At 47.9% G+C, this 24,055-nt stretch overlaps 1 long non-coding RNA gene across 1 annotated transcript in view; it reads right to left on the minus strand.

Annotated features, from left to right (window-relative positions):
• Positions 1 to 230: 230 nt before the first annotated feature.
• Positions 231 to 24,055, minus strand: part of LOC146798520 (uncharacterized) — an 83,548-nt gene continuing 59,723 nt past the window's right edge. Inside the window, exon 5 of the long non-coding RNA XR_014969175.1 lies at positions 231 to 2,191. This is a non-coding gene — a long non-coding RNA (uncharacterized LOC146798520). The remainder of the gene's footprint in view (positions 2,192 to 24,055) is intronic.

Below are 24,055 nucleotides of genomic sequence, written 5' to 3' on the forward strand. Positions count from 1 at the left end.
TTAGGTTGGATTTCAAAGCCATCTATCTCCAGTTCCAATTTCCCAGGGACTTAGGAGGTTCCTTTAGTTACAACAGCAGTGTCAAATGCGTAGTGTCATGTCCCTCCTATTATTTTTTTAAAGAGTTTTATATAGCGCAAACTAGACCCGAGAGATCGGGTATCAGAGCGCTTTACATGAGCACCAGTTTCGTTACAAATGAACACATTCATTTTTTTTGTTTGTTTGTTAGGCATGGGGAGATTAAGGGATTTGCCCAGAATCACAGGATGCTGAGCGTTGTTGCTGAGACTTGAACCTGGTTCCGTAGGTCCGAGGCTCTAGGTCCGAGGCTCTAGCGGTAAGGCTACATCCCCACCGCCGCTCCTTGGTGCTTCACTTAGCTTCTCAAGCCTTTCACTTGATCAAGGAACCAGAATCCCTCATTAGAAATCATATCAGAATATCTTTTAGTATAACAAATGTTCAATAATACAACATAATGAAAAACAACATCTAATCAAATTCAAACTTGTTTTTTAAAAGTGGCTGTGAGGACAAATGTACTTGCCGCTCATAAATCGTGGCACAGAGATATTAATAACACACAATATAAGTGCATCACTTTTATTTGTTACATGTAACACATATCTATCTCGTGAACATATATAGGCCGTGGACTTCCAACATACAACCCATGGGCCTCCTTCCTTTGATTCACTCAAACATGCACAATGTGTGTAACATGCAGACCACACATACATACATACATACATACATAGACATGTGCGCTTAGGATATCAGCACAGGGATCCGGTCCACCTGTAGCAGTTTAACAATAAATGAGTGGACAAGTAGACCACCACTACTGTGACACAGATAAAAAAGCCTGTCAGACTAAGATCACTAAAAACTAGGCATGCTGCAACCACAAACCTACACACTTGAAACTATGACAGGGAGAGTAGTCTTCTGTCACTATGAAGAGCCGCCTGGTGCACCCCTCCAAGTCCAGGACAGCTCTAGAACCACCATCACAGTAGAATCCACAGCAAACACACTAGATAAGCTTGAGGCTGGGACTAAAAATCCATAACGGGAAACTAGATTCTCCCACAAGGGCACTCACTGCAGGGGAGACAACTGCACACCATCACAACATGCACTTAATTTCTTTAAAGCTTCCTGGAGGTTTGTTAGCAATATGCGGTGTCACAAAGCAAAAGGCAAATTGTGCCATGCTACTATTAATGGACAATCTCTCAGCGCTCAGATATGTGTAAGTCCAGACTACTAGCAGAGATAGCAAAGACCATTTAGGATTTCTGCCTCAGTCAAGGCAGAATGACTTGTGGGTATTTACAGCTCTGTTTCAGATTGGCAGTCACGTCATCTAAGGGACTACAGCAATAGGCATATGGACCTGGGAGTGTTCCAAGAATAGAATTGCTTTTAGTTGACCATTCTCTATAGATCCGTTTGCTTCGTACTAAAATTACAACTAGGGAATGTCTTCAGTTGCAGACCAGTTCCCGAAGCATTGGCTTCAGATACTTTCTTACAGAATTGGTCTGCAGGCCACCTGGAGGCATATCCACCTTTTGCCACAAAATGCAGGTGACTGGTGCTTATTTGGAGAGAGTCAGTAGAGGTAGTTGCAACTGCCTTTCTGTGAAGGTCTCAACCTTGGATCCTCTCTCTCCTGGTGTTGTCCGCACACCTTTGGATAATTCTTCTAACTCATCCTAAGATGTCATTGAACTCTTGAGGTATGAGTTATATGGTTATGCCGGTGTGCTCCAGCTGATATTAAGGGACCTTTTAAGGCATCCTGGTCTTCCTCAGGCATTCAACAGCTGCTTCCAATTTCATCCAATCATCTTGAGATGCAGAAACTTCCAAACTTCAATGTCAGCTTGGAGACCTTGCACTGGCTGATGCTTGGAAAGGAACCTACAGCCAGCTTTGGCAAATGTTGCAGCAGTTCTTCATTTTCTAGCCTCTATGGTATGGCCTCCCAAGGAAAGACTTTCCATACTATTAGTAGGTATAGGTCTGCTAGTTCTGCTTGAAATGAACAGGTTGACAATAAGCTAGTTGGGGAACATCTGTTAGAGAGCAAGTTGTTGAAGGGTTTTAGATATTCTAATGCTCCTAAATTATATTCTTCTTTTCTTTTCTTTTCTTTTCTTTTCTCTTCTTCTTTTCTTTCCTGTAATGAGACGTATAAACAATTAATCACATTCAGTTGAGAATCCTTATTTTCCCTTGCCCAAAGTTGCATGTTGTCTACAGTCTTAAGGAGTATGTGTCAAGGGTAGCTCAGTTACGAACTTTGTTTTCTCAGTTGTTGATTTCTTGTAAGAAGACTTTCAATCCTGCCTCCTCTACCACCTTGGCAAGCTGGGTCAAATGGGTAATGACGCTGCCAGGCATTAATACTAGACATTTTGCGGCTCATTCAGTTAGGGGTGCTGCGGCCTCCAAATGGCCAGAGCAAGGTTTGAAGATATACCCTTAAATGCATGGTTGCCAAGCTTCAGATTGCTTATGAGTGGCATTTCCATTGTTTCAGTGCACTAATCAATGGCATTCCGGTGTCAAATGTGTGACACTTTGAGTGACACTTTAGCGGGAGTAAAACCAAGCAATGATTTTCATGAAAAGAGAAAAGTATCTCAAATGTGCTCCTTTTAAGCTATTTTTATGCATCTCAATGTGAAATACAAATTGAGAAAAACATGTCTGGTGTAAGCTAACTGGAATTGGGACCTAGGAGGGTTTAAGCACATAGGTGAACTTCAGTTCAGAGTCTCAGAGGCACCCTAGTCAGGTGTGACTCACCTGACTAGGGTGCTAGTCAAGAGCGGCTCCCCACTGGCGAAATGCCAGCAGACAGCAGAAAAATAAAATAACAATAAAACTATTTTATTGTCATATTATTTTTCACTTCCAGTCCGGGCGTCTCGAGCGGGGCGGGGTTATGTCTCAGTGTTAGCAGCAGAGGGGGACTGGGGGTAGGCACTTAAAGTATGCGTGTCAGATTGGATGGCCAAACAAGGCCAGCCTAACCGACATGCACACTTTGATATCTCCAAGTTATTCCTCTGATATATCAGCAGTGCTCAGGGGCACAGGCTCCCAGTCCCTGCTGGAGCATGAAGCTGGCCCACTCCGCCGAATCCCAGCGCTTCTCGCATGCTGGGAGTAATTGTATGAGAGAAGCGCTGGGATTGCCGCTGCCCGCGTCCCACGCAGTGGGACATCAGCAGGGCAGCTCTCTAGTGGCCGCCCGTCGCAGCCTTCCCCCTTCTTCTGCCTCGCGCGCGAGGCCACGCCCAGGGAGGAGATCTCCCAATAAGTGTACAGGTGGAGGCGGTCCGTTGGGGGGGGGGGGGGCGAGGCTAGCCCCCCTACTTAGGCGTCCCTCTCGCCCAGTTCCTCCTCTGCTTCCTGCGTGCCGCTCCTGCTCGGACACGCGTATTGCGCCGCTCCTCCTGGCCACGTTCCGACCTGCGACGCGCTCCGGGCCTTCGGGAACTTTCTGAACAACGCAATGGTGAGTCTTGCGTAACCCCTCCCACCCCGGCCCTGTCCCTGGGCAGTACCAGGTTGACGGGGCCCTGTGGCTCGATGTCCACGGGTGGGGGGGGGGCGCAAGTGGCGTGATGCGCGTATTTCTGGTCGTGCTGCGTGACTAGCGCTGAGCCGACCAGTGTCGTTTGGTCGATCGGAGCCGAAGCTAGATTTGTCACAAGACCCTTGATGACGTTTAGACGTGTCCTGGGATCACTACATCGCCTGCTTGCGGTGAGTGAGCTACACCCCCCATCAATGGGGCAGTCTCGGGCAAGGCAGCATCACCCGGCCATTGCCGAGGTGGCGGTCCGCCCTGGGGGGGACACGGGCCATCATCCCCTTGCCCGGGTCATGCCTGCTCATGATCGCTCCCGGCCCTGCGTGGGCCCGTACAGGTGCGGGGGGGCGGGGGAAGGCAAGCAGTGGAGCTCCCTTCACATTTGAGCGGGGTGGCAGAACGAGCATGACCTCGGGAGCAATAGTGCTAGGGTAAGGGAGACCGGACAGACTTTAAGGACGGTGTGCCTTTCCCGATCTGGCGTCCAAGGCTCCCGCCTCCGCTGCTCTGCGACCTCCGCAGCGATGTCCCAATTGGCATTCTCCGCCCATGGGTTCCAGGAGAGCCACTGTGGCGGTGCCTGTGCGTATTCAGGACGAAGAATTAGGACAGGGGGCAGTCAAAGGGGTGGTTCTAATCTCTCCTCCCCCTTTCCGTCGTGCTGACCGGTTGTTCAGGCGAGCGATGTAGTGCTGTTAGCTCTCCCCCCTTCTTCAAGCCGCCCAATAGCACAGAGGTTTTACCAAAGCGGGTGTACGCTTCCAACATCGTTGGTCCGAATCCCGCGTTTCCTTTCTTACGCATGCGGTAGTCAAAGGGGCGCAATGCCGGCCCCAAGGGTGAGGCAGGGGCCTTTGAAGTATAATTTGACAATTGAGGGCGAGTTGGCCTCCTTCTCCCCGGCTTCAACACAGTTGTGGCAGAGAGGTAGCGCGGTAGAAGCGAGCATGCCTCGCAGTAGGAGCCCCCAATGTTCTTCCCTCGGCAGCGCAAATGGTGCTCGTATCAGGCATTAGCATAGGTACGTGCGAACGGCTATGGTGCCGCTTGGTTTTCACTAGGCCGCCGCAACGCTCGGCATATTGTGGTACTTAACGAGATGTACCAAGGGAGCCACGAGTTGAATAGCGTGTGCGCAAGGCCTTTACTGATCGGGATGAAGGTTTTACACTGTTGAACACCGCTCGATTGGGTTGCAGCGCATGGCGGGAGTGCGAGGTAAGCATATAACTGCTGGGTGCTGAGTTAGCAGTATGGAGGTACGTGCCTTAGTTATTTGAAAGGAAGCGCAGAGCACGCCACGCAAGGGGCAAGGAACGCTGTACCGCTGGCCAACCGTACACCCCGAGGGGATGGCTGGCTGCAATGCTGCATCTTTCGCTATGTATTTAAAAAAAAAAAAAAAAAAAGGGAAGCTTCACAGGCACTGCGAAAGGGTAGTCTTGAAGTGCTAGGGGGGTAACGTATCGAGGGAAGAGAGGATGTTGCATGATGACCAGAGGTGCCGTCTTTGGAGCGGGGCATCCCGGTTCGAGCCTCGGCGACGGCTCAACATCCAGTGAGTGTGGAAGAATCACCCAATCTTCCTTTGCCTTGTAACAGCACCAGGGATTGCATGAGTGCTTTAGTAGTTGACCTACAGTAACCCGCGTATTATCATGAGTGTACGTTCTAAATGCAGGATAAAAGGTACACTTGGTGACCTATTAAAACTGCTTTATTCTGTGCACATTTATTGGCAACCCCCCCCCCCCCCACCCCCACACAACTTCAATGTGCTTGGCCGGCAGGGGTCAGGTTTTGCACACCGCAATTCCATGTTCAGTGTAATGCCCAACATCGTGGACTAGGAGTAAGTCAGATCGCGCTCTCCTTGCCCTGCCTGCATTAGTTGCGGGATACTGACAGACAATTCTGAGTTTAAGTTGAACTAGGCATAGCGTTTGTGGGGAGCGTCCGGCCCAGTGTAGGTTCGAATACTTGCACGCGAGACGTAATGGGATCGATGCCCGCACTCTCCGTTAAGAGGATATGGGCATACATTTTGAAATCATGTCATCCCCGTGATGAGGTGGTGGTCCGGCTGCTGCGTGGCCGCCTCGGGTGCGGTACAGCAGGTTGCGAGCCTCGTGGTCGCGTCTACATCCTGTGATCCAGAGCAAATCATTTAATCCCCCGTGCCTCGAGTAGGGTCCGGGTGGGGCTCCGACTCATGGGTAGTGGTGCCAGATGGACGAGCATTGGATTAGCACGCGAGGGGTAGAGGCCCAGAGGCCCGCACTCTACAGGGAATTTGCTTAAATTGTCAATTGACGTAATCGCCATGACGAAGTGGGTGCCCTGGCTCTTAGTGGTTTGCTATGTCCCCTACCTCCTAATCTTTGTTTACGGGGGGATTTATCAAGGGTGTCACTTGCTCCTTTCCGGGCCCGCTCTGGGGCGGTTCAGAATCGCGCTTTATGTATGACTATCGGATCGGATGAGTCGGGGAGGGGATGTGGCGCTGCGGTTAGCCGGCCGACTTTGGGGCTGAGTGCCGGAGTCCGAGTCTTGGGGTCGCTTCCGCTTCCCGGGATTCTGAGGCGTGTCGCTTGGTCTCTCCGTGCCTGCTGGAGTAATGTAAATATGGTGCTCGGGAAAGCGCTCCGCTGCCTTCGGGTCGAGTTCGCGCTATATGGGTTCGAGTCTCGGGAATGACGCTGAGCATCCTGTGATTCTGCAAATCACCTATCTACCCCTGCCTAAAAGGGGCTGGCATTCCCCTCATCTACATGGTAATAATTGCAATGCAATCGGTCCCCCTTTTCTCCGGACCCGGCGGCAAATTGGCTCCTGGAGGCCCTGACGCGGGATTGTTCGGGCTTTACAGGTGTGGTTCCTTGTTTGGAAAGCCGGCAGCTAAAACAGCCCCGTGGGTTGATGCAAACATTCCCAATATCTGTGTCTGATTGGTGCATTGGGTAAAAGTAGCATGGGTTACATTTTGTGCGTGTCGCCGCTACGCGTGCACGGGTGTCGGGTTTCTGGAACTGGTGATGGGTTCCGCCAGCCGTGGGGCGCTGCTTCGTGCTGGTGCAACCGGCGGAGCTCGGGCCAGTCCCCGCAATTGCGTGAATGCTGCCATGCCCCTCCCCCCCCCCCCCCCCCTCGCTTGGGACCGGGCGCGATGTCATGGACGGCACTACCTGTGTGTCTGCATTGTACTACGGAAATGTGGAGGTGCGTTTGCAATGTCCGCCGGAGGACTCCTCTGAGGCTCTTGTTTGCTGAAAGACGGTTTGCACTGGTTTTTGTCGTACATACACAATTTGGTGCTTCTAGATTACACGTACTGGAATGGTTGCCTTTTGCTGCCCAACACGCAGAGGCGGGATATGTTGGTGTCTTTAATGTTGATCTAGATACTGCTTTGAAGCACCTGATGCTGCGTTTCTTTCCGCGGCAATTCCAGGCCCCACATGAATGTCAGGATAACTCGTGTGATTCGTTACCTTCCTGGAGAGAGATCAAGAATTTGTATAGTGGAGGTTTTGACTTCAGTGTAGTAGTGCAGAGGGTTAAATATGCCCGCTGCAAAGAACGTGTGCCAAGTAGATTTTCGGAGTGCGTATGCTGTATAGAGGTCAGCAGGTTACTGTGTTCAAAGGAGGCACCCTTTTGTCACTTGCAATGTATATCTTACAGCCCTAATAGTCAACAGTGAGCTACGAACGCTCATCCTAGAGCTGCATACATACCACTAAGCAGACATCATTAGAACATTGATTAGTGTTGCAAAGAGGGTTAATTTGGCTGACTCGACCGAGCTTTTGTTTCTCCACTCCAAGCAGCCTTAAACTATACGGCCTGCCAGTCTGCCAGTGGGTAAGGCCATGAATCGCCTACACGTTGAGTCCTTTGGCTCAGGTCTCCTTTCCTATACACTGATTCATATGCATATGATTGATTGGCTCGGCGGATTTTGTGTGAGATGCAAAGTCGCGGACACCCTGCACTGGTAGGAGTGGCGCTATATAACTAATTAAATGCATCTGAAAGTGTGGTCATGGAAACGTCGTCATCAGTAACTTCTGGTATTTCATGCCCTGCGCAATTGATTTCATTTCTCTCCAGTTCCCTGGGAAAGGTTTGGGGGGCCAGGGTGCTCTATGACGAGTCTGTACTCATTACGGTTTATGGTAAGCGTTTTGAGAAACATATGGTATAGTTTTTACTAGTTTAGCTTTTGGCCAGTAGTTTTCATCAGCCAGATTCGGAATAGCTGGTATTGCATGCCACTAGAGGTGGTTGTGTGTATGTCCAAGTTGGGGAATGGCATGCTTTGCAGATTAATTGATTAATGAATAAAGTCGCATGTTCTAGCTCGAACAGAGCAACTGTTACTAATCGCAATGACATGGGTTCCCACGCGAGAGCCCCCCTTTGCATTTATTCCCTGGTATCTTTGTCCCAAAATGCAGCATTTATTAGGATTATCCGGTAATAGGGGGAACCTCGTTGGCATTAGTTCCATGCCGGTGGGTACGAAGGGACGAAGTTGTGTCCCAAGTGGTGCAACAGGATAAGGGCAGGTATATAGGTAGATATATGTTCCCTGGCAGCAGGTGTACAAATATGTCAATGTTCAGCCTAAATCCCAGTCTCAACCATGATGCAATGGTCAGCTTGTGGAAAGGTGTAACACAGAAATTGAGCGACCAATGTTATTATTGTAAGTTCAACGCTTGAGTCAAGAGATGCTGCTGTCTCATCTTTGCCTTGCCATTAAAAAACAGCTGGGGTAAGGTTTCACTCAAATTAGTCATAGTGGCAGCTTAGCGTATATGGAAAAGTCAGCAGCCTGTGCTGTGTGGAGCCAAGTTGTGGGCTTGGGTTTGTGTACCATACATAACATCTTGAATGTATTGTGTAGTTCCACGCTTAAGTCAAGAGATGCGGCTGCCTTTCATCTTTAACCTTGCTAGTAGGAAACAGCTGGTGTGATATTTTCTGCAACTCAGTCATAGTGGCAGCTTAGTCTATATAGGATAGGCAGCAGCATGAGCTGTTTTGAGACAGGCGGAAGGCCTGGGCTTGTCTATCATACTTAACATCTTTGAGGTTATTCTCCCTGTCCACAGGGAGGCCAGGGAAAGCACAGAGTGACATGGTTGACCGAGACTTAGCCTGGCTTGCCGCTTCTGCGACCTTGTGAGGTTTGTTTATGTATTGTATGAATGTGACAGAGGCAGTCACTGTGGTTTGATAGGCGCCAGGGCCAGACGAAGGTTCAGTACAAGGCCACATTTGGGGGGGCAATTCCAGGCGAAAGCATTAAGCCAGACAGCCCTGGGAATCAGGCAGGCGTACGATTAGCTAGATTTTGGTCAAACTGAGGGAGAGCATATCGACAACAAATATTTGGGGAACCAGACAACGCTTTACAAAGCAACGCTGTAGATTTCCGGTAGAATGCTGTATGGATAGGCTTGAGGGATAAGGCCATAACCTTTCTGGAAGGGGCATTCTTCTTCGTCCTGTGTCGAACTGGGACAGGAAGTAAGGAGGGCTGGAAACTCTTTATTCTACCTGCGTTGGCACATCTTGACAGGAGTGATGGTCAAAGGTTTTGCCCTCAGCCAGCCTAGGTTAACGCCCATCCACTCCAAGCTAAGTGTTCATGGTGGTTTTGGGCCGCATTTACACAGCCCAGTATTTGGCCCCTGGGGTTGTCAGTGTCGTGAATTACTAAATTTCACTGAACTGGAGGTGGGCCGGGTTTTACACGAGCAGAAGTTTGGGAGTGCAAGCCTCCACCTAGGGGGTGGCTGGCTGAATCTGATGAACTACTTCAAACGGTTCTCAGCACTGCACGTGGGAGAGTGTCAATGACCTGTGCATACTCAACCAGACACCCGTGTATGGCAAGCCCTCAGCTACATAGTAATAATTGAGAGAGCAGAGAGCGACCATGAGCATGACCAGAGACGAGCTGCTCTCCACAGACATTTGACAGGTTAATGGGCAAGGCTAGCGGAAAAGCCAGATGTAATGTCGTCATTTAAGGCGGACGTGGCCCAGGTATTGGCAAGATAGAGACACTGTCAACTATGAAGATATGAACGAAATCATAACTGGGGCTCACAACAAATCATTTGATAAAATAAGACGTTTCATTTTCAAGCCACTATGGCGGTGCCACGAATTACCTATAGCACAGCAACAACGGTATAACGAGGACTGTAGGCACACCTATTGACCCGTTCCAGCAGCAATAAAGTCCGACAGCTGCTTCTATTCATCAAGCGAGGCAATTGGATAGGCTGTCCCAGCGGAGAGCAAGAAAAGATTAGGATGGACAGCGGGACTAGTATAAGACTCTATCGTCCAATTTAATGTAACTTAATTTGCAAGTAGAAAGGCTAAAACGAGGAGATGTTGCTAAGATATGGGTCAGTTTGCAGTAAACAATAGGATAAAGGAAGCAAATTTATATACCCGTGAGGTCAGCTTGTGTTTATATACGTAGGTAAAGTGGCTGACTCCCACGCTACCTTCACCCTGCTTGTTGTGCTGTAGCGGTTGGGAACACAATTACAAGCCAGGAAGGCACTTAATTTGGCCAATTGAAAAATCTTAATAGGATTGCAGGTCCATAAGTGCCTAATTCACCGATGCCTTGTTACCAATGCCTTATTTCCCAGCCTGCGAAACAGATTTAGGTGTTGCTCTTCCCGCTCAGCCTTCCTTGGAGCCAGGGAGTCGGGAAACGTTCACATATTTGGGTCCCCGAGCTGAGAGATGTATTCTTCGGCAGCTCAGTCAGTCATATTGGCTTTATCCGGAGTCATGATAAACGGCGTCCGATTGCAGTTGCGTAAAAAATGTTTTGCCCAGCCGAGAAATCATGCAATCCTCGCAGTAGCAGCAGCAACCCAGGAACCTTGACGCTGTCAATTCTTCACCTTTGTAGATAGAGTGGAAATTAAAACCTTCGTGCTAGGATATGAAGGGAATCGATGGATTGAGGAATTCAGCTATGGTTCAGTTCTGGCTCCATATGCAGGTGCTAGATCTTCCCATAATTACGTTAGGATGATCTGCTGTGGCTTCGCTTAGAAGGTTAGGAACACCAGTCACGTCTCAGCTTACGGCAGTGGAGCCAAAAGACATCCTTTGTTCGTCTGCCCTGGGCTTCTGAGTAATGTTGCAAATTAATGCCGTCTTTTACGGGTTACAGAACAGGACCCCTATTTAGCCCATTATAAGCTGGCTCGCAGGGGCAGGGCACATATAACAGCAAAGGGAGGAAGGGGGGGCTCTGGCAGCGACGGTAGCCTCCCCAGAGCTGTGGCGGAGTTACAGGCCGATCTGGATGCAGACGGGTACAGTAAGGGTACCTCTGCGACAGGCGGTACAGTAAGGGTACCCCTGTCCGGCACAGTAAGGGTGCCCGAGCCAAGGTCCAGGAGCCGAAGGGGGTTCTCGGAAGACCGCGACGGCGCCCCGTTAGTCCTTCGAGCGGTTGGGGGGCCTGACCAACCGGGGGTGTGCCACAACACGCTCCGCCCCTGTCAGAAGGGGCGGGAGTAGGAGACAGATCACGTGACCCAGTGGATGATCTGCAAATAAATATGTGCCACACTGCCGGGCATCGACCCACCGTGTGTGCTGGCTCACCAGGCGGGCGGAGCAGCTAGGGGCTGCTTGCCCTGGATCGCCCGTAAGATAACCCATTTATCGTCATACTTATGTTGTATGAAATAAACCTGCAGCAGTTCTTCACCCACAAAGAAAGTGTCAGTGTAATCCTTGGGTGACGTCTGTGCATGTGTGTTGATTGAAGCGGATGACGGTGTGGTCACTATGCCGCTGCCCGCGTCCCACGCAGTGGGACATCAGCAGGGCAGCTCTCTAGTGGCCGCCCGTCGCAGCCTTCCCCCTTCTTCTGCCTCGTGCGCGAGGCCACGCCCAGGGAGGAGATCTCCCAATAAGTGTACAGGTGGAGGCGGGCCGTTGGGGGGGGGGGGCGAGGCTAGCCCCCCTACTTAGGCGTCCCTCTCGCACAGTTCCTCCTCTGCTTCCTGCGCGCCGCTCCTGCTCGGACACGCGTATTCCCACCCTTTCCGCTTACCCTGCGTGGCAGAGACAGCGCGTTATTGGAATGTTTTAATGTTTTTCTTTTGCGTTGCAGGCGGAGTTACAGGGCGATCTGGATGCAGACGGGTACAGTAAGGGTACCTCTGCGACAGGCGGTACAGTAAGGGTACCCCTGTCCGGCACAGTAAGGGTGCCCGAGCCAAGGTCCAGGAGCCGAAGGGGGTTCTGGGAAGACCGCGACGGCACCCCGTTAGTCCTTCGGGCGGTTGGGGGGCCTGACCAACCGGGGGTGTGCCACAACACGCTCCGCCCCTGTCAGAAGGGGCGGGAGTAGGAGACAGATCACGTGACCCAGTGGATGATCTGCAAATAAATATGTGCCACACTGCCGGGCATCGACCCACCGTGTGTGCTGGCTCACCAGGCGGGCAGAGCAGCTAGGGGCTGCTTGCCCTGGATCGCCCGTAAGATAACCCATTTATCGTCATACTTATGTTGTATGAAATAAACCTGCAGCAGTTCTTCACCCACAAAGAAAGTGTCAGTGTAATCCTTGGGTGACGTCTGTGCATGTGTGTTGATTGAAGCGGATGACGGTGTGGTCACTATGCATGGGGAGTCTAGGAGCCTGTGCTCCTGGGGATTGCAGTGCAGGAGCAGCGAGGCACGGCACGGCGAGTGAGCAGAGGATTGCAGCATCTGGGACCGAAAGGTAAGTGTGTAAACAATTTTTTTTAAAAAATCCTCACGCTGCCCCCCCAAGCCAGATTGGCAGAAGCTGCTGCGGGTGCCAGTCCACAATTGCCTGTTTGGGGAGTGTGTTGGCCAGGCTAGGCGCTTTGTTTGCCTTATGCTTCTTCTCCAAGTTCTTTGGCCGGGCTGCTGGGCATTGGGAGGCAGCGGCTGTTCAAGGCTCATCTTGTCCTGGACAGTCATCCCCCTTACAGCTACAGTCACTAAAGTCTGGGGCTGACCGGTATGATGGTGCTTTTATTAGTGCTGTGTGCTTTGGTTCGGCTGTCAGCGCCAGCCAAACAAGAAGAAACACTCCGATGCCCATCTCCCCGGAGGTCAAGGTCAAAACTTGTTTTTATCCGGCCAGGCCGGGGCGGCAGTACTGATGTAGTCTATCAGACTTGGAGGCAGGGAGGGGGGTTGGTTCTGATTGCGGAGTCTCCGGGCTCTGGAACCACACAGGTCAGGTGACTTCAAAACACCCTGACTGGCAGTGAGCGTGACCCCCTTCATGTTGGCGCTGTGGACCAAGGGTGCTACTTTCCATGTGGCGGCGGGGGAGGGGAGTGGGGGGGTAGTGGAAAACAAAGCTGTGGCCCCCCTCCCCCCAAACTCACTGTGCCCAATTATCACCTTCCTTGCTAGGTGCAGGTGCCTTTCTGGAAAATAATAACAAAGGCAAGGCTCAGGATCCACGTAGATACACTCACTGCCAGGCCATTGTTTAGCCTAGGAGTGATAAGACACAGAAAAACGTGATACACAGAGTCCTGGCCATCACCTCAGCTCTTTCATTCATGATTGTGGCAGCCGCTGCCGCACGCCGGTGTCATTATAATTGGAATTAATTGCCTGCGTGCACCAGTAGTGGTCACTGATTGTTTATAGTATAGCAAGACATGGAAGCACTGTGCTGTGCGCTCACCACTGGCAGCAAAGGACAGCGAACACACGGCGAACGCACTTTAGTACTATACTACTACTATAGTACTGCATGCCTGAGTGAGGTCTCAGAGCGCTTTAAGATGGGTGTTCTAATGCATTTTAGTGTAGTGATGCGGACACATTCACTAAAATGCGTTAGTATAACCCCTGATGCACGGTACTTGGCAGGGCTGGAAGTCTGACAGACAGCATTGACGGACTTTTTGCTGAAACTGCAATTCCTCAAAAATAAGACTCCAATCCTGTATTTTGCAGCTGGTGGTGAACAAATGGATAATGTCAGTTTCTTCGTTACCACAGCAAAAGCAGGCCCACCGTCCAATTGTTTAAATTTTTTAAGCATGCAATAAATATCTTGTATCACTTTAAAGTGATGAATTTTATGTAAGAAGTGTTGGCAAATACATATCCACATAGTTTACTAAAATGGCAATAATAAATAACCGTATTAATAGCAGCTTTAAATTATGCATTTCTCAAATCATCTAATTACAGTCTTCAAATGTCAGGGCATGTTTGAAGTTGCAACTCTCTTCCAACTCATGGAATATACTGAACTTTCATGTCAAAGATAACATTGTACAGATGGCACTCATAAATATTTGAACTTGGTTGGCTCTTGGCAGTAGCGCACTGTTTCAAACAACTGCATTGTCATAAAGCCCCACCCACATTCCAAAAACTACCCATGTAAAAAACCCTCCCTAAACTCAAAGCCTGTGTTAACTTCCATGTAAATCCCATCCTTATGCCAGTCACCAAGTTCAAGCACAAGGTGTAATATATCATCGCTGTAACTGTAACCCACTTCCCTCCTAGCATTTAAAGCACCGGTCCTGTGGCAGAAACCTACAAAGCAGTGGCGGCTGGCATGGATCGGTGGTAACAGGGCGGTGGGGGCAGGAGAAAGAAAAAAAACGTACCTTTTCACAGTGTCTCTCTTCTCTGTCGTCTCTCTATGTCTCATCCGGCCAGAATGGAAACAGGAAGCACACAGGATCTTTGAAGCTAATCACAAGGCTGCTGTCAGCACTGTCGTGATTGGTCTGAGCACCATGGTTCAGCGCTCAGACAGGCAGTGGGAGCCTGTGCAAGTTTTCCATCCAGGCCGTGCAATACAGCTGGTGGAGAACATGTAAAGTGCGTAAAACTGTTTGATCGGCCATGATGCCGGCCAGACCGTCATGCGCACTGACAGAGTGCACTCAACATTCTTCCGCCTGCTGTGAAAAATAAACTGATAATAACATCATGTTATTATCATTTTATTTTTCCTATTTTACACTGCTGAAAAGCATTTAAGCAATGCTCATCTGCGTTTCCATGGGAGAAGCCCACTAAGATCCATTATTACAAGGAGCATATGTACAAATGATGTGGCAGTACAGCCAAAAGAAAATAAAACTTGTTAAAGTACACCAAAGTGTGGACTTTGTGAAAATTACCAGCATAGAACTTTACATTTTCTGGTGTATAAAAAAGCTAATTTGTGAAATATATTTGTGTGAATTTAAAAGCAGCTACCTGGAATTATGAGCAGGAGTAAGGAGTTTGTCCTATTTGACACTGCATTGATATGTCCCTTGCTTTGTTCCAAGTACCTGTTCTGTGTGCATGTGACGCATGGCCGGAGTAAGGGTCAAAGCAAGACACAGGGTCCACCAGGAACCGGGTGGGGTGTCAACTACTGGATCTCAGAGTCTCATAAGACCAATAAGTCTGTGGAACACCAACCGTCATCGCAGCATCTGTAGTTGCTTACAGCTGTTGGAATGAAAATGTTTCAGTTATTTTATCTGTGTATTATTCTACGTAAGTTAGCATTCGAGGCACCATTCAATGTTTGGCCGTCATTTAGAACCATGATCGAAACTAATCCTTATTCTCATCTGAGAAACGGCCTGTGGTAATTTTCGTTTCTCCAAGGTTGGGCCTTGCTTTGCTAATGAATACACTGTTCTTGTTAGCGCATACCTTTCCCACTAGATAGAGGCCTTCTCCTACTAGTTTAGTGGCGGGCATGTGCAGAGCAACTTCGGATAGGAGATAGTGTGTACCTCAGAATCGAAACCTATCCTTCTGTACTTCTTTGTCTAACTGCATTTGCCTGGAAAATTCCATTATGCGCGTGCCTTCATTGGTTCTGAATTGTACATAATGTATCTCCATGTTTGCTGATGTCAGTCCCTCTGCACCAATCCTAAGAGACTGGGCAGATTGGGCTCCGCTCGAGTGTATCTAAATATATGTATTAGTATGTATTTTCTACTGTCTGACCGACTCTTCATTTGTATGGAAGGCTGAGATGTGGTTGTGAGTACCCGGGTGACCCTAATTGGGTCACTTGCTTCAGTTGGCGCCCGAACAGGGACTCCATCGGGTGAGTTACCCATCCCCTCCTGAGGACGGGTGGAGAGATCAAGGCCATCGTCGGGTCTGAAGGACGGATCAGGGATCCCTGCATGAGAGAGTTCCTATACTCACAGATGCCCCTTCTGTCCTGCCGGACGGTGCCTCGCCAAGCGGTCATCTCGACTAGGGTCCCAAACGGCGAAACCCTTGGATCTGACCATTTGCTCTGAAGAGTCGGCAGTGGATAATAAATTTATTTGACCTGCATATCTCAGGTGAGTTTGTTTTGGTTCTTTGTGGATATGGTACAATTTTGGTTTATATTTGGTACGGTCTGAGGACCGATTTCGGGTGAAAAGTATTTGCAAATACTTTGCCAGGCATAAGTAGTGAATTTGTTTTCTTTTGAGAATGCCTAGAATAAGTAAACTGGATTCTTTGTGCTCTCGTTGTTTTTCTGCTGATGTTCGACTGGAGGAAAGTCAGCCAGCACCTCCAGAAGGCACTCCAAATTTTGAAATGTATGTGAAACATAGTTTTGGCCCTATTATGTTTAGTACATTGTGGCACAATATACAAGGGACAATTCTGAGTTGCAGTGGCCTTTGACGGGCACTTTTGATGAACAAATGACCGAGTAGTTACAAGAACAGTAGTTTAGGAAAAGAAGTAGGCAGTCTATGTTTGATTCCCTTAGAACATGGCAAAAAGCAGCTAAACAGAGGCGAATGAAAGCAGAGAAAGAGGCCCGGAAGGGGAGAATGCAGGCATTGATTCAGATGGCCATCACATATGACAAGGAAAAGCAGGAGAAGGGTGTTGAATGTGAAGATAGAAGGTTTCGATTACAGATTGATAAATCTTATGTGGCCCAAGAAGAAAATTATACTTTTGTGGAAGAATTGTTAGATACTCAACCCCCACCTCCATATGCCCGCAGAGGATATATCCCGCTATTCCCTCACAGTCCCAGCCACCAGTTCCTTCTGTCTCTACTGTTTCTACTCCTGCTACTGTTGATCTGACTGCTTTGGCCACACCTATTGTTTCAGCATCCCTTTCGCCAGCTCTTACACATGTAACGCAGCCAGCGGCGACGTTAGTGCCTGTTACTTCCGTTGCTACTCCCACTTTGTTTTTCCATCCCCCGACATTACTGAGTAGTGGGACACCAGTACATGGATTTGAGGATAGAAACTGGACAAAATTTAAGGAACGTATGGGGCCGTTAGTACGATCTGATGTGGGAGATAAGGAAAAAAGTTAGTGGCTAATCAGGCTGCTCAGTGGGCCGAAACTCCATTTACAGTATGGAAGATGTGTGGAATGTGATGAAAGATTATGAGCTTTTTGTACAACAGCATGCCCTTAATCATATGTCTGCTACTCTGATTAGTCTTCGGGAGCAGTGTTTCAAAGATGCAGCACCACAGATTTTATATGGTATTAAAAATCATGTATATGTCACTAATATGGGGCCTGAACAAGTTTTTGGCACTATTATGACATTGATTGCTTACTGGGGTAGGCTACTTGAGAAGAGCCACATTTTGGTATCTCAGTTTCCGATGCGGGAGGTTCATCCTTTATATCACCCTGAAATACCAGAGCTAACGGATCAGAACGGTATTGTCACTGAACCAGGTGTGGCGGCTCGTTTCCAAGAACAATCAGTTCACACTCCATGGAAAAGGAGTGACGTTTTGACTCTTAAGACTCAGGTACTTGATCCTAGGAAACATCTTACTGCATAATATAAAGAATTGACTCAAGTTGCCTCTTGAACAGTAATGACACTTGCAGATATTGAAATGTTCTCTGATTTATTGGTTCCAGTTGATATCTGGAGGCAAGTGCCACACAAGATCATGTTGCGGAATTGGGTGGTACGTGGGACCAAATTAAAGTATGCGATCAGGAAAGGAAGCCAGGTGATAAGCCTCAGGCAGAGATCCTGCCTTTGCAAAAACAACAGTTGATGGAAGGAATGCAGAACAATGTCATACATTCACCCCAGTACAGAGATCTGGGCCTAAATTCATTGTTTTCCTGCTCACCATGTCGTTCCAGTTTGAACCCAGCCATATGCAAATCAGTCTTGACCCTGTGCCTCATGGGAACAGTGCAGCCCGAACTGCCAAGCCAGGTCCTCCCCGGACTGGAAACAAGCATCCTAGGACCGGTTTCGGGGTTTTACCCCTCTTCAGCCAGGATAGCTTGATTCCAGTGGCATGGAGAGCACGGGACCCGCGTCTGGGCATACCCTTCCCACTCGGGGTGACAAATGCAAAAACAACAGTTGATGGACAGAATGCTGAACAATGTCATACATTCACCCCAGTACAGAGATCTGGGCCTAAATCAATCGTTTTTTTGCTCACCATGCCGTTCCAATTTGAACCCAGCCATATGCAAATCAGTCTTGACCCTGTGCCTCATGGGAACAGTCCAGCCTGAACTGCCAAGCCAGGTCCTCCCTGGACTGGAAACAAGCATCCTAGGACCGGTTTCGGGGTTTCACCCCTCTTCAGCCAGGATAGCTTGATTCCAGTGGCATGGAGAGCACGGGACCCACGTCTGGGCATACCCTTCCCACTCGGGGTAACAAATGCATGAGGCACAGGGTCAAGACTGATTTGCATATGGCCATGTCTGAACTGGGGTGGCGTGGTGAGCAAAATAACGATGGATTAAACCCAGATCTGTGACTGGGGGTGAATGTTTTGCCAATGTGCAACATTCCGTCCATCTATTTATTTATTTATTTATTTAGTGTTTTCTATAGCGCGGACATGACCCTGCGTAGGGTATCAGAGCGCTTTACAGCTGGATTTCGGTGTAACAGAACCGAATACATTACAAGTCATTAGATGCCTATCAAGTTTAGAACAGAGCATTAAGCAGCAAAAGATAATATATACACATATTGAATTACCATGAGTAGATTAAAGTAAAAGTAAAAGACTACATTTTGAACATGTATATACAGGCCCATATAAGGTTAGAGAGCACCTAGCGGGCACATGGAAAAGTCAAAATAGGTTTGTAGACTGTGACCGACATGTACTTATGGGAGAAATTTCCTCATATAGAATGCTTTTGCTTCCTTTTTGAATGCCGTGATGGAAGGAATTCTTCTAATGTTAGGGGGGATAGCGTTCCAGATTCTTGGAGCTGCCCCGGAGAATGCTCTATCATAAGTTCTTTTCTTACAAAAGCGAGCCGGTTTCAATAGAAGGTCTGCATGGCTCCTGCAAAATCGGCACCCTCCTGATAGCGTGAGTTTTTTTGCGAGGTAAACTGGAGTTTTGTGATGTAATGCTTTGTGCGTGATACATGCCAACTTGAATTGAATTCTTGCTTCGAAGGGCAGCCAGTTAAGGGCTTTCAAGTGAGGGGTGATATGGTCGAATTTTTTGGATCCAGATATAAGTCTTGTTGCAGCATTCAGGCATGCTTTCAGTGGTGCTGTTGATATCTTGGGGAGGCCGGCCAAAGTTGTGCAACCATACTCAATCCTAGATATGACCAGTGCCTGTACTGCTGTCTTGAGATCTGTGTTATTTAGGAATGGTTTCAGTTTTCCGCAGGTAACTTAAATGGAAACAGGCGTTTTTTGCCATTAAGTTGATGTGAGCTAACATGTTGAGGTTTTTGTCCAAAGTAATTCCCAGTGATTTAGTAGAGTCGACAATCTTCGGAGTACATTTTAGAGCAGTGATAGTGTTGGTCCATTCCACTATATTAGATTTGCTTTTTTGGGGTGTAATCAATAGGAATTCTGTTTTCTGGGGGTTAAGCTTCAGGTGGTTAGCCGTTAACCATTGGATGGTTCTCGATAGTGCATGGTTCATGGTCTTTATCTCTTCCGATGATGGGACCTTGATGTACAGTTGGGTGTCATCCGCGTACATGTGGAACGAAATGTTCGCTTTTTGTAGTATATCCGTTAGCGGTTCTACGTATAGGTTGAATAGCGCCAGAGATAGTGTTGACCCTTGCGGAACTCCGATATTGTTGCTGGATGGTCCTGAGAGGGTTTGGTTGACTATGAATTTTTGTGATCTATTCTCGAGAAAGGATCTGATTCAGGCAAGCCGGGCCGACGAAGGCTGTGATGCCAGAAACCGGTCCCCGGAAGCTTGTTTCCTTCCCAGTATAAGAATTGGCTTGGTAGTTTGGTTTGCCCTGTTCCCATCATGCACTGGGACAGGTACAGACTAATTTGCATGTAGCCAGGTTCTGAGCTGAGATGGTGCAGTGAGCTAAAAAACGTGATGGATTAAAACCATGATCTCTTGACTTGGTAAGAGTATTCTGCATCATTCAGAAACTCTGTCCATCACCACCCCCTTTTTCCCAAATCGAGAAAGGATCTGAACCATTTAAGGACAGTTCCCTCTAGCCACATTCTGTTTTCCAACCGATCGACTATTTTTTCATGGTTCACCGTGTCGAAAGCCGACGACAGGTCCAACAGGATAAGGCATGTTTTGTTGTGGGCAAGTGCCAGCAAAGCGTCATCTACTATCTGCAGAATAGCTGTTTCTGTACTATGGTTTGGTCTGAAACCAGATTGGAAATCATTTAAAAGATTGAATTTCGAAATATGAAGACTCAGTTGTTGTTGGACACATTTTTCCAGTACTTTGGCTAGCATGGGAATATTTGTTACTGGTCTGAAGTTGTTGGGATCAGTTGGGTTCTCTGTAGGTTTTTTTAAGAGGGGAATGACTTGACCAGTTTTTAGGCAGGCCGGAATTTGGCCTTGTGACAATGAGGCATTTATGACCTTTGTCCATGATGGGATTAGCAGGTGGTTTATCGCAAACCAGCACTTTGCCGGTATTGGATCGTTGTAGTGATTGTTAGGTTTAATGGTTGACAAAATCTTAGCAATGTCTAGTTCGCTGACCGGCTTAAATCCGGACCACTGAGCCTTGTTTTTAGGTTTTTCTAATTCTTGTTGATTCTGCTGATCCATTGAGAAGTCCTTATCTCTTTCCATGTTTTTGGCTGCTTTAATGAGCTCCCTCTCCAGTGCGTTGGCTTTGTCTGTAAAGAAAACGGAGAAGTCTTCACTATTCAAGGTTGTATTCGTGATGATTGGTGTAGATTTGGCAGATTTATTTGATTGAACTTTTAGAAGATCGAATAATTTCCTTGGTCTGTTTACTGCATTATCCAGTTCTTTTCTGAAAAAGTCTTTCTTAGATTTTATAATGCTTTTATTGTAAGCTTTTCTGGATTGTCTCAGTTGGGTTAAATGGGGCGACGAAGGGTGTTGTCGCCATCTACGTTCTGAGAGTCTTAGAGATCTTCTTTCTTCATTAAGGGCGCCGTTGAACCACGGGTTTTTTTCTTTGTCAGAGATTCTTTTTAGTTTAAGTGGGGCTATGTCCTCGATAATGCTAGACATTGCCTTGTTATAGTGCAGTGTGAGGTCATTAACGTCAACCAAGCTCTTAGGCGGCTGTAGGTCTATTTCACAGCGCGCTGCTGGATTTTCCAAGTTAATTCTTCTGGTGTCCCGGGTCCATTTTTTTGGTTTGATAGATTGTGCGGTCGATTTGGTTTTTCTGAAAGGAATTACGAATGAAATAATGTGATGGTCAGACCAATCACAAGGGGTGATAACGATGTTCTCGATCGCTTTCTCTTTTGTTAATATCCAATCTAAGGTGGAGCCTTTAGAGTGTGTAGGGAGTTGACATCCTTGAACTAACGCTTGCTCTTCCAGGAATGCTTTAAACAGTGCGATCTGAGTATCAGAGTTATCCTCCCAGTGAATGTTGAAGTCTCCTAGGAAGATATCATTAGATTGCGGATTAGAGTTGGTGGTTATAATTTCTATCATCTGGTCTATGAACATGTTCTTAGTACCAGGTGGGTGGTAGATTGCATGTAATTTACAGGTATGGTTATCTGCAGATCTAAGTGACATGCCCAGATATTCACACGATTCTAAGGGGTCAGCCTGTATTTTTGTGATGGTTATGTCTGATCTGTGTATACAGGCAATGCCTCCTCCCATTCTGTGACATCTGTCCTGTCTTAAAATCCGGTAGTTCGGGGGAACTAATAGGTCTAAGCATGGTGAGGACGAGTCAGAAAGCCATGTTTCTGTTAAAATGGTTATGTCAATTTCCTGGTTTAGTATGAGGTCAGCTATGTCAGATGCGTGTTTATTCGCTGAGCGACAGTTGAGTAGTATTGCCCGGATGTGTTTTTGGGAACTGATCGTAGGCAAAATAATCTTTCCTGGCAGTAATGGTACATTCTTTAGGTTGTTAGCGTTTATCCTTCTATTGTTTGACTTTGAAGTTCTACCAGCGTTCATTGGGATAGTTTGGATCAGGCTCTCACCTATCGGCGTAGGAATAGGGTCATATGTAGACAGGATGGATAATATCTCACTGTCTGTCAGATAGTTGAGTTGGGCCCGAGGGCGGTAAATTCTGTTTGCTGCCTCCATAGGGATGGAACGGCGTTTAACTAGTGTTTCAAACGAGGAATTCTGAAGATCCTCCATTTTAGTGAGCCATTGTTCTGATAGGTATAACAGGTTCTTCATATCTCTAATAGTGAGAAGCATGGCTTTGTAAGTCTTGCTAGATTGCGCACTGAAATTGTTAGAATCCCTAACAGTTTGATGGGTTCTAATCTTTTCCGAGTCTAATCTGAGTTGGTCGTTAGTGGGCGGTTGTGTGGGTACCCCTAGCGGGGGGTTAGCTGTGTATATCTCTGCCGGATCTGTGCATGATATTTTGTTATAAGATACAGATGCACTGATCCCTGTTTTGGTCACTTGGAGAACTCTCCCGTTAACTTGTTCAACACGTGTTGTTCCCGACCTGCAGGCTGTTCCCAGTAGCGGGTTGGAATCAATGTCAGAGGTGGGATGGGAGCTAGAGTCAAAGGGTATGGTACCTAGTGACCGCTGAGTGCTGCGGTACCCTTCTTCTGACTTACTGGTTACGTGATTTAGTTGTTGGGGCTCATCAGTGGTGGAAGTGCATTCCCATGCCAACTCAAGATCCGACTGTTGGAGTTCTATCTCCCCGAAGTTAGGATGGGAGCTAGAGTCAAGGGGTAAGGTGACTTCCTGGTTTCATGAATCAATTGTTGGGGCTCATCATTAGTGGAGGTGCAAACCATCTTGTGTGTTTTGCTGTTCGCCCTATGTGGAAAGGGTATGCTCAGACGTGGGTCCCGTGCTCACTACGCCACTGGAGTCAAGCTATCCTGGCTGAAGAGGGGTGAAACCCCGAACCGGTCCTAGGATGCTTGATTCCGGTCCAGGGAAGACATGGCTTGGCAGTTCGGGCTGGACTGTTCCCATGAGGCACAGGGTCAAGACTGATTTGCATATGGCCATGTCTGAACTGGGGTGGCGTGGTGAGCAAAATAACGATGGATTAAACCCAGATCTGTGACTGGGGTGAATGTTTTGCCAATGTGCAACATTCCGTCCATCATCTTGTGTGTTTTAGTGATCCTGCCTTTGCCAGGCCATATCATTACGTATATGCATTCTCTTATTGCACCGAGGAAGGTTGATTGGGACAAGTTATCGGTTTGTCGACAAAAGAAGGATGAGACTGTATCTGATTTTTTCACTCAGTTTGAATATGTGTTTCTGGATTATAGTGGGCAGGATTTGTCGATTGAAGGAGGTGTTTGGTTGTTTGTTGATAGATTTGTTTCTAATTTGCTTCCTGAGATTGCGACTCGATTGCAGGCTTCCGAAAGCACCTGGCCAACCTCTTCCCCTTCTGTTATTTTGAATGTTGTGCAGTACTATGAGCACAGAGAAAATAAGGATATGGGAGAGGACAGATTAAAAACACAAGGAATTGAAGACATAGGTGTTAGAGGGAATGGTAGAGGATGTGGTGGTTTGGCCCAACAGCTTCCACGCACTAGTAGGCAGCCAAACGCTACGCCCCTGGGTCCGAATCAGTGTGTGTTTTGTAAAGAGGAGGGACAATGGCGTAGCTAGTGTCCTGTGCTTTTGCATAGGGTGGCGGTCCCTAGAGGTCGAGGTTCTTCTGGAAGGGGTCGTGGAACAGGTGGGGCAGGCAGGGCTCAGAAAGCTGCAGCCTCGCTGGGTCGTTCTGATAATAATTACTTTGATGACCTCGGGTTGGACAGTACTACCACAATGATTATGATGTGGATAAAGTGAAAGGAATGTCTTACAGCTAGGACAGCCAGGGACAGAGAGGGGACCAGTTCCGATACCTGTAGACCAGTGTGGTCCTTTTGTAACAGCAGAATTGCAAGGTTCAACTAAGGACTTTTGGTGGACATAGGTGCGACAAAAAG

The sequence above is a fragment of the Triturus cristatus genome, chromosome 9, assembly GCF_964204655.1.
Source record: "Triturus cristatus chromosome 9, aTriCri1.1, whole genome shotgun sequence".
Classification (NCBI taxonomy): domain Eukaryota; kingdom Metazoa; phylum Chordata; class Amphibia; order Caudata; family Salamandridae; genus Triturus; species Triturus cristatus.